The sequence below is a fragment of the Ambystoma mexicanum genome, chromosome 8, assembly GCF_040938575.1.
Source record: "Ambystoma mexicanum isolate Mex_15411 chromosome 8, UKY_AmexF1_1, whole genome shotgun sequence".
Taxonomy (NCBI): domain Eukaryota; kingdom Metazoa; phylum Chordata; class Amphibia; order Caudata; family Ambystomatidae; genus Ambystoma; species Ambystoma mexicanum.
The window spans coordinates 140,483,672-140,495,519 of NC_090929.1; positions in this window are offsets into that span (position 1 = coordinate 140,483,672).

Genomic DNA, 11,848 nt, shown 5'->3' on the forward strand with positions numbered 1-11,848 from the left:
CGGTAATGACACAGCTTGGGCGGGCATGTTCCCAATACACTACCAAAGAGTGAAGAGCCACAAGGAGGGAGGGAGAAGGAGAAAGAAGAGGGGGGCAGAAGGGAAAAGACATGATATTTATCATGACCTGGGGTTGGATGAGATAGAAGACCCCCGCCACTCAGATCAATCAAACAAGTGGTACTCAGACATGAGTGCCACGGCAAAACAGGTGACAAATGAGAGCTGTTACGTTTGTTCGCTCATATCACATGCATCAGGGACACCAAAAATGTTAGTGCCACAGGAAGTGCCCTTGTCGGAGGCCCAGTGTTTGATTCATTTGGTTTTGTGCAGGATAAAAAGCACCTTCCAAGCGCACATCGTCACAATGGAAAAACTGGAAAATGAGAGAGCATGCACAAGCAGACGCCAAGGAGTAATTTGCCTTAAGGAACCATTTCTTGTCATCAAGGGGACGAGATATGCAGAAAATAAATGGCACAAGGAAACTATTGAATGCAAAGCAGAAGCACTCCGAGGGCTATCCAATGACACCCTCCAATGGATAAAGGAAGTATGTGCCCCCATCACGTCACAAAGCTAACGTGGGTCACAGCGTTGGAAAAACCTATCAAAATGCAGAAAGAAGTACCACATGAACTGTGTTTCCATGGGGAAGGAAGAGTGAACATGGGGGAAACAAAGAAATGCAACAAGACGGTAATCATACCTGACATGAAGAAAGGCACTGCTGCACTAATGGACATGTGCTGGATTTGCGGCAAACAAGCCTATCTACACCTCCCAACAGCATGGAAAGGTACATGTGCCTTGGCCACCCTCCACACAGCCATGATGGTAATACCAGAAAGTCATATACATGGAAAAGAAGGAGATTCGGCTGGCAAATCAGCAGCAGGGCAACCGGCTGGCATATCGGCAGCAGGGCAATCGGCTGAACCATCAACAGCGCCCCAACAAATGATAACAGAAGCTCCAAATTACGAACTATTGTCAGAATATGAACTGAAGAAAAAACTAACACGAAGTAAAAGGTCCTCCAATTACATCTCATCCGAATCATCGAAACTCCTTGCTGAGATCCCACAGAAGTACAAGCTCTTTTCATCAGCAGAGACATTTTTTGATCACTTCTTGTCCCGGGACTCCAAGCACGAACAAACACCAAATGGTTGCAGATAGTGCGCTGGGAGCTCATCCAACTGGCTAACGACACTGAAGAAGGGTTCAACGTTATAAAAATAGAGCTCTGTGCACTGCGCCTAATGACAATGCAAAACAGATATGTTCTAGATCTCCTCACGGCAATGGACGGTGGTGTTTGCTGAAAAATTGGGGGGCGTGTTGCACGTTCTTCCCAACTGCAGATGCTGATAACGGGACACTCTCACATGTGATAACAGCAGTACACAATTTAGGAGAGAGGATGAGAACAGAAGGAGGCGCAGAAGAAAGCACATGGGTCGACAATCTGTTCAGCTGGATACCATCATGGATAAACGTGGCAATGAAAATACTAGTCCCCATCATCGTCTTTGTGCTCCTATTCTTCTGTGTGTGCCAACTGGGACTCCGGTGTTGTGAAAATAGCATGCCTACCTCAACTATGATAATGGTAACAATGGGCCGACCGGCAACGGTAGCTACTATGATAGACGCACAAATACAAACAGGGGAATACAACACACCACAATACAGGATGACAGCCATTTACAGGCAATACGGGGACAGGGTTGATAATTTACACCACACAACAATAAAGGATCCAACAGAGCTGCAATGGTACAGAGAAGTATGGATGGATTTAGATGGAGATGGTGGGATCTACCTAATGTGTACACCAGACGAATATGCCAGAAGAGGGAATAGCCTAAGAAGTGTGTGCAGGGCATGGATGCCAATAAAAGGCACCCCCGCGTGAGACGAAGCAGTCGCAGAGGCTAAATACTACCGAAGGGAGACTGAAAAGAATAAACAATAAAATATTCATTACTTTAGATGTAACGAAAGTGGGGAATGTGTGGGAGCGAGGGGCCAGTACTAATCTTGGACCAAGTGCCTCCAGTGGTGGGTTCGCCCCTTGCCCTTATGCAAATTTAACTTTTGTTGACTTGCCTGTAGCTGGGACCACTGAGCAGGACTCAGGGCATCCATATTTTGTTCCGCCTTTCGACTCCGTCTTGGTGACCAGGCCTCACTGCGATAGTAAAAAATGCTTCTCTCCCTCTCCTCACTGCGATCAGGCAAACAGAGCACATGGCCCCCACCTTTGTTCCCACTCTGACTGGAAAACTCTGCGGCTCCATTCTCACGCTGAAGCCGGAGGTATTTGCAACAACGAATAAATGTATCACATCAGTCTTCCTCTGAGATCACTGTCCTGCATGTGAACCAGCATGAACTAAGCACATAGCTCGTTCCTCTCCACAAACGTGTCCTTGCCCCCTCACCCTCGCCAATGGGAACTTACTGCCATTCTGACCCTGTGTCCCTGCAAGATATTCCTTTCATGTGCCAGACCGCTGACCATGCTATGAGGCCCACCCAACAGGCCGCCAACTAACATTAGACCCCTGCTGCAGTCTATCGTGCCTAATACTAACAAATGCCATATACCGGAGATTCTTGTGAGGCTAACCCCACAGTTCAATGAGAGTATTATAGTGATCAAGACCCTTAAACCTGTGACCTGTATAACCCAAATGTTATAGATGATATAGACACCTGTGTGATTTGTATAGTGACATGATAAACTACTGAGGGTCTTTTGATCAACCATTATTTAGTGCATGCATTATTTAGAATGTATTCATTAGCTTAGATAGTGACCACCCTGCTTCACGGTGACCTGACCTTCACCCATTCGGAGCACAGATATCTGACGTCCATCCTCCCACCAACCAAGCAACCAACCAGGAGGAAGAAATGATGCCAACACCTAAGACACCACCCTGGCTGACCAATCCGGGTCCAACGTAGCATCGTATTTTAGATATGACAATGTGATTATATAATGTACTGTAACATTAATTTTGCCAGAGCGCTCTCAGAGATCTAGATAAACTTTTCCTTGGACTCTCGCAGCCTGCTCTCTTTGCCTTATTCCCCGCCTGGGGTGTGTCTGTTTTATTTTCTTGCACGTGTAAGTCGGGGAGGGCACAAACAACTGCTATAACCCCTGTTTAAAAAACCACACACCAACAGCAGGGTTTCTCCCATATTCGAAATTCACTAGGAAAGCTCATAATTTCAGGTTAAAATGGGTCCTTAGAAAGGGTGAGGAGGGTCTTCTTGGCAGTGGGTGTTCTGCATCAGCCGCATTGCTTCTAGGATCCATAACCAGTAGCGGGTCGGGGGCTGCCTATACTCACGGAAGTGTCAAGGGTCTTTGTTCTCAGACAGGAGGGGCACACTTTGCTCAAACATTGTCTCATGATGCTTTGCATTCATCCTTGTTGAACAGGCAGGGATATTCATTGCCATCACTATAAAAAAGGTAGGTGAGTGTTCCATACAAGAGAGATTGCTTTTGGATGGCTAAAAATCCCACCAAAAAGTATTATGGATTTCACAATACAATGCCAAGCACTGGACCACTTTCCCTGAACACACTTTGCATTTGATAAATAATAGATGTATTTAGGGGTAAGCAGCCTTCACCCAAATTGTTTTGGATGAGCAGAGTTGGGTTTGAAGGTCATAAAACAGGTTGCAAAATATTCCCTGCTCAATTCTGACACTATGACCTGACATCGTTTCTGAGCCCTCATGGTGAATCCTGAGTTTGAAAAGCCAGAGATCTCATGCTTGCATCCCAGATTCTAGCCTTACTATTGGCAAAGGGGTGGTATAAAGCAAAGCCAATACCTGCAACCTAAATTTCTGGTCAAAGTGGTCCTGACCCACAGATTTTTATACAGCGCAGTTCTGCACACCTTAAAGTTGCAAGGCTAGAATCTTGGACCAAAGTAGACAGAAAGTGGGGATAAAAGAAACTACTCCTGCATGACTATCAATTAAGCTAATAATTGCCCTCATGGCTGATGAAGGTTTGTTTACTCGTCCCACTGAATACCCGTTTTCAAGTTCCCCACCTACCAATAAAGAAATCCTAGTAGTAATATCGATCAGCAATGGGTCATCTGTGAAACCCCATTTAAATTTAGTATCCTACCATCCATGAAACAGGGTCTTCAACTTACTTGCACTATGGTGTCAAATGAATTTGAGATAGTGTTGCAGGCTGAGTCTGAGAAAGCAAGCCTAATATTTTAGGATTAAGGCTTGTTGCCTTCTAAAGAAGAAGCTGTTTCCAGGAGTGGAGTGATCCCCAGAACCACCCACCTCCTTGCCAGATGCCAATTGTCACAAGGTCTGATGAAACAGGTATTGGTAGATGTGATGCCCCAGCCCCTCTAGTCTCAATGGAAGGAATATTCGCTAGCTTAAAATAAGAGAGTGGTGTATGATTTTGGAATTTATATTGATTTTTGGTGTTATAGAATTTTAAATTCTTGCACTGATTTTATACATTCTGTACACATGTTTTTGATATGTACTTTTTTAAGAATTGTTCTTATTAAATGTAATTGTAAAGGTTTCATATGTAAACCATATACAAATAAAATAAAAATAAAAACATAAAAAATAAAAAAGAAGAGAGTGACCAAGTAGCTCGCGGAAGCCATTGAGCATTGCTTCAAGGCTAAGGCACAAAGAACACACAGGAGACTTCAACAGCATTTGCATTAGGACCATAACTAAATAGGACTTTAGCATTTGCCTTATTTTCAAGCCAAGCTTGATAGCTGTTGAGCAGATTCAAACCGCTGAGCATCACCGCTGGTGATCGGATTGAGAGTAAAGCTGGGTGGAGAAAACATTCGTTTCCATGCCATTATCTTGGGAGTCCTGCTAAGACATTCTCAAAGGGATGCACTTACTAATACTATAACTCCTACCAATGACCACCAGAGAAAACTCTGCCTCGAAAGATCATCACTGAGCAGAACTGACCATGAGAAAGAACACCCCTTCATCAAGTACCCAGAAATGGGCATGCTCCCCTGGCTACTGCTAGAAACCCCGAAAAGGGAAAGGGTATTTAAATAAACTTTACAATTAACTAAAATACACATCCTAGAGTCCATTTCAGAGAAAATTCATTTGTGGTTTTGAGAGGTTATAATACAATTGTCTCAGGAGGATAGCTCAGGGGCAACGTGCTCGCCTTGGAAGCAAGATGATACATAGCAACACAGGTTCGATGCCCGGCTCCTCGCTTAGAAACCTCCTAGGTATTAAACGTATTATAAATAACCAATTAAATAAAAAGAAATAACCAATTAATTCTGCTGCAGTTTTAAAATGGTCTGTGAAGCGTTTTTAATGGTACCAGCTTCCCAGATCATAATTTCTCTTTTCTGTTGGAAATGTGCTTTGTCTGTGAGTCCAATTCGGAGCAAATTCATATATTTTTCAATCCCATTATTTTAAACTATGGGGCGTAATACTGTCTTGCTCCATGCACATTTCCAGCATACTTGGAAATCCCTCCCCAAGTAGAGGGCTGGTTCAGTCCTGTAGAAAGAGCAGTGCGTCCAGTAAATGTAGATGTTTTTCCAAAGCTGTCTCATTTCCCCCTACAAATCATAGGATAGGGAGTATTGCTGTGCCATGGGTTTTTGAAGAAAAAATGGGTTAGTATTATTCCGTAACCTCCCCTTGCCAACCCAATATTGATGCAGTAAATGCCTTGGTGTATATCACATCTATTCCTATTGACAGAACAAATGGGACACCAAAGAAAGGAAACATACACAGTCTAAATTAAAATAAAACAATTCTGTATTGGGTTGCACAGGCAAAAGGTGAAAATGCTATTAGCTGGTGGTTTCCACCCCGGACATGCAAAATATGCAACCAACAACAGTAGTATAAATCAAAACAGAAAAACAAACATCTATATTGTTGTCATTGAAAACATGAAAGAGAAATAAAAATAAAAGCAACTCACACCTAATACATTCCTATTCTTTGATCACAAGAAATGTAAGTTTGAATCCAGGCGGTGGTGTGGGGCAGAAGGGGAAGCATGCAGAGAAGGAAGTAGAATGATAAGCAAAAGTAAGGGGGAACATAAAGTGGTGATAGCAGCAAAAGTGGGACAGAGTCGTTCCTGTCCTAACAGAATGCTAAGAACAAATCAATCGGCTAAACACAATTTGTGCAGCTTTAGTTAGGGAGTGTCACTTTATTTCTCCCAGTTAGGGTCTGAATGAAGAATGCAAACAAAAAATAATAATGGTATTTCTTCTCGGGTGTAACTTCGTTTTCCGAGGTAAAGATTTGCCAACGCAGTGGGGGAACTGACTTCAAAGAAGAAGTCTTTGTGTGGGGGAATGTAGTAACACCTACACGCCCCTCACAGTTAATGCATTTCGGTGGTTAGAGACCATAGAAGTATAAAGAAATGAAGTATTCCGCCTTCATCAGGGCAGTGAGGATTGAGTTCTGCAAAACAGAAAAAAGAAAACCTGGTAAGGAGGAAGGTTTAAAGAAACGTTAAAATAGGCCGTAAATTGCCAATTTGGCTGATGTCCAAAAGGTTAGTCAAAGGTTACTTGTGAAGTTGTTTGTATGCAGAAAAAAGGAAAAGGAGGAGATCTCCACTGAAAGTGCATAGTAGGTGTATTGGTTGTCGAGGACTTTCTACTGTGGCTGCCTAGTCAACAGTGAAAGGGATAGAAAAAGAGTGTGCAGATTTTCTATCCAGATATTCCCATTTCCCGGTGCTTGAAGAGCTGCAAAATCCCACCGGCCGTGCACCACGTTGTCAACTTGGGTGTGTAGGAGAAGTTACATATGGTGGAGCCTAGGTACCTTAGTGGCCACGGGAGTCGAAGGTATCCGTGGCCAAGCTGGGTCGAATGGCCTTGACCCTCGAGATACTTGTGTGTTGGAGAAAAACCGGCCGGCGAAGGCACGTGCCGTAATGTCCACTTTCCACTCGAGTGGGCGGCTGTACATGTAAGCTGGCGAGACACAAGGTGGATGGGTGTGTCAGGGTACAGAAACACGAATAAGGGGGGGCATAATGTGCAAGAGTGCTGATAGGGGCTTGCGTGTGTGGTACTTACCCACGCTCGTGGATAGCCTGTCTAGAACGTGGCTGGACAGGCGACCGGAGTCCGGAGATTGCCCAGAAGCGTTAATGTGCGTACAGAAAAAGCCCCGAGCCATGGGGTGCCTGTCATCAAAGCTTGCTTGACAGCCCAAAACCCATTGGTGTGTGTGCAGGAGTGTCCTGCCGAAGAGCCAGACGGTATCATGTGGAGGAATGAATCCTGGTCAACAGGAAAAAGAGAAGAGGGAGAGAGAGAGGAGTGGGGACACTGCATTAGTAGAGAATGCGCAGTGCTCCGGTGGGTCCTGAGAGTGAGTAGCCGGGATTGAATCTCCTTCCATTGGGGATGTGAAACTTACCTGTGCACGGGCGTTGTTGCTTGTGTGCAGAGAGGTGCTCCTCTGCCTATTCACAAGGCGGGGAGTAGACTGCCTTGGAGAGAAGGCAGCCACTCAAGTGTTTCGGTGGTGCTGGAGGCGGGGCCTGGTGTCCACTATGTGCGGATTGGTTGCTAGCGCCCGGGTTGCCGCATCACATGGAACTGCCAAACCCGCTCTCCATGCTGAGTTATCCATTGGCGGAAGCGTGGTCTAGTAGCCAGGCAACCCTTGGTTCGGGTCCTGAGAGAAGGGGGTGTGGCCGGACTCGGCTCAAAAATGGGAGACGTTGGCTTGCAGAGAAATGGGGGACTAACAATGGCTTGTCTCCTTGTCTAATTACGGCGACCTGATCTGCCTGCGCCTGAGGTAGGTCTGCATTTCATAAGCCGACAGGGAAAACGGAATTGCACGCAATCGAATGAGGTGGGTGGGTGGCATAGCCCGCGCACTGATTGGTGCTCCTGACAGCAAGGGCGCTGTGTCAGGAAAAACTTCCAAAAAGTATCCACCTCATTCCAGCCCAGAGGCTGCAAGTCGTGGCCTGCTGTAGGGGCACTATGGGGCTACCCTGGCTAACATCTTCTGGCCTGGAGAAAAATAGGATATATACCAGTACTACCCGTGGCCAGGGTGTACATCAGGTTCATGTACGCATCTGGAGAGGTAAGATTGTGCATAGACAGCAGGGTTGCGTAGAACTCAAATTGTGTCCGCTAGGTGGCGGGAGAGGGGTCTGTGCAGGTAGCTGGATGGATACAGTATGCGCATGGGGTACCGGTAGGTTATTAGAGCTGGGGGTTGTGCATTTCGTTAAGACCATGTTCAAAGGTATCTAGTCTGTGAATCCATCTATTTTCTAGGTTAAGGAGCCTGTTCTGAACGTTAGGGCCAGAATCAACTTTCTCCAACATCCACCATACGAGGTCATCCAGTGTGTGGTGAGTCTCTGCGTAATGCACTACCATGAGTGATGTCATGTGTTTGCAGCGGATCCTGGATAGGTGTTCGGAGATCCGGGTTCCCACCTTGCACATTGTCTGGCCTACATATCGGTAACCGCATGGGCACTGGATACAGTAGACCACCTGACTGCTTTTGCAGTTCGTGTGGTGTTTAAGGGTCCATTGCCTTTCATCAATGTGGAATGACTTAATTTTCTTAGTAAGTTTGCATACTGAACATGACCTGCAGGGGTAGTGTCCAGTTGTCTTGTGTTGGTTCCATAGTCCCGTGCAAGGAGTATCCTTTATGTACATTGAGTGTACTAAATGTTCTCTAATGTTCCTAGCTCTCTTAAAAGCAAATCTTGGTGGTGGTTCCTCTGGTAGTTTTATCCTTACTATCGGCCAGTACTTGTGGATCATCTTTTTGACTTGAAGTGAATTTGGCCCGTGTGTAGTGACACACGTGTTCCTATCTTTTTGCTCCTTGTCCTGTGATGGTTCAAGTTCCAGGAGGGTGTCCCAGTTGGTGAATCTTGCTCTTTTTTTGGGCAGTAGAGACAAGTTTCTTGGGGTAGCCTCTCCGCTTGAGTCTTTCTGCCAGAAGATCAGAGTTAGCATAAAAGTCTGGCAATGATGTGCAATTCCTTCTAATGCGCAGGAATTGACCATACAGAAGATTTTGTTGCACATGGTTAGGGTGGTCACTCTTGAAATGCAGGAGGGTATTGCGATGTGTAGACTTTCTGTATAAGTTACATGAAAGCTTACTTTCTGTACAGGATATTTGTAAATCCATGAAATGGATAGTTTTGCGATCTTATTCCATCGTGAATTGGATGTTGTCATCACAGGCATTGAGCCAGACCAAAAAGGTTTCTAGAGATGTGTCATCCCCGGAACACAGAAAAATGAAATCGTCGATATACCTATGCCATTCTTGTATGTATGCTAGCCATGGATTGACTTGGTTGTACACATATTTGTCTTCAAAAGTAGCCATGAACAGGATGTCCAGACTCGGGGTGAAAGTAGCCCCAATTGCAGTCCCTTTAGTTTGTAAAAAGAACTGTTTATTGAAGGTGAAGAAGTTCTTGCATAAAGCCAGGGTAGTGAGCTCTATGATAAATTCTGGTGGAACTTGGTATTGTGTACTGTTGCAGGTAAGGTGTTCATAAACACAATCTCTGGCTGCTTCTTGAGGGATGGGTGTAAAGAGTGATTTAATATCCATAGTTACTAGGTATTGAGATGCAGGATCAAAAGGGAGGCCTTCGAAGATCTGGATCGTATGAGTTGTGTCTCGTAATATGCTTTAGTCTTGATGCTTATGGGTTTAAGAAACCAATCGATAAATCTACAAATTGGATCCAATATCGACCCGCATCCCGACACGATGGGTCGCCCTGGTGGATTCTGTGCATCTTTGTGAATTTTGGGGAGGGCGTACAAACATGGAGTGCGCTCTTGTGAGGTTGTCAGGAAGGACGCTTCTTTTGCTGAAATCCAATCTCAGTCAGAGGCAGATGCGACCATTTATGCAATCTCTGCTTTGATTTCTCTGGTGGGATCCTTTTTAAGTGGACGATAGCTGGTCTGGTCCCTTAGTAGGTCCATGACCATTGAGGAGTATTGTTCATTGGTCATCAGGACAATGCCACCCCCCTTATTCGCTGGTTTGATTACGATATCTCGATTGTCAGCCAGTTGCTTCAGGGCAGTTCTTTCCTTCTTAGTCAAATTCTGACGTATGGAGTTGTTCTTCTTGATCATTTTCTTAATGTCCCTTCTCGAAAGTGATCAAGTCCTGTGGTGTCTGGCTGTAGGTGGGCGTGAAGGAGGAGGGTGGGTGAAGACCTGTGTCGATATCTCCTTCCATTTCATCGTGCTCTTTAAAGAAAACACGTAATCTCAGGGTTCTAAAGAAGCGTCATATTTCCACTTCTGTATTGTACCAATCAGTGTTGGCAGTTGGTACAAAGGACAGGCCCTTGGATAGAACGGAGCTTTGGCCAGGTGTTAGATTAATTTCTGTCAGGTTGAAAATGGGTAACAAATGTGGAGCTACCGCTGGCGTCTCCGTTGTCTGGGGCATCTGCGTTGTCCCTGGTATGGCATGTTCCAAGGCGAGGGGTACATTGGTGGCCCCCATCCTACTCCTTGACCTCCTCTTCCTAAAAAAGGAAATTGTGGGGTTGGGGGCGCTTGGAACTGTTGTTGGCCAAATTGTGGTGTATATGGTTGGTAATTATAGTTGGATCCACTACCTGAGGAGCTACTACTTGATCCTAAGAAGGTCACTCTCCATCTCCCGCCTCGCCCTCTAGTGTTGGGTGTGCCACCTTGTTGTTTGTGTGAATTGATGTAGTCATCAGATGTGTAGGGGTAGACAACTTCTGTGTTAAAATATGTAATATCTTTCTGGAGTTTATTAGTTTTCCTAGCAATGGTATTGGTTTTGAATATCTCAAATTGTTTGTTAAATTCATTCAATTGTTCCTGGGCATTGGTTATGGCTGTGTTAGTTTTGAAATTCGTTTCTTCAGTTTCTAGAGTTTTCTGTAAGTCTGCACTGATGCATTGGGCAGTGGTTATGGTCAAGACCATCAGGTCACAGCTGCATTTAGTAGCAATGAAGCTGAAATTGGTCATATACAAACGCGGTTCGATCCTCACAATTAGACCCTCAGGGATAATGCTAGATCTTAGATATTCCCTGAGGAGATTGTCCATGTAATTCTGTTCTGAAAGTTTTCTTTTTGAGTTTCAAAATGTCTTCCGTTGTATTGGCCCGGACTCTTGGTTGGTTGGGGTCTGGTGGGTCGAAGAAGGAGGGGCCTCTAATTAGTTCAGAGGTTTGCTCTTCTGAGTAACTAAGTGTGGCACTTTCTGCCATACTGTAATACAAAAGCGTGGGAGGAAAGCAGTCGTCGGCAACCGGTGCATGGCAATATGGATGTGTGGAGAGGAAGAAAGCTGCTTGAACGTCGGTATTCTAAGTAGGCAGAAAAAATGTGTATTGGTATACAAATTACCTCCAGAGTGGGGAGAAAGTTTTGGTATGAATAGATTCCCCGGAGTGGAGTTCGCAAACCGAACAGATAACAGGTGTTGTCAAAAAAAGGGAATGAAAGCTCATATCAATCAACCTAAGGTAGGGGGAAGGGGTTCGGTATAGCCCTATGGGAGGCACCAGCAAGACATGGCAAGTAGGCTATAAATCATAGGATAGTGAGCATTGCTGTGCCATGGGTTTTTGAAGCAAAAATGGGTTAGTATTATTCCGTAACCTACCCTTGCCAACCCAATATTGTTGCAGTAAATGCCTTGGTTTATATCACATCTATTCCTATTGACAGGTAAAATGGGACACCAAGGAAAGGAAACATACAAAGTCT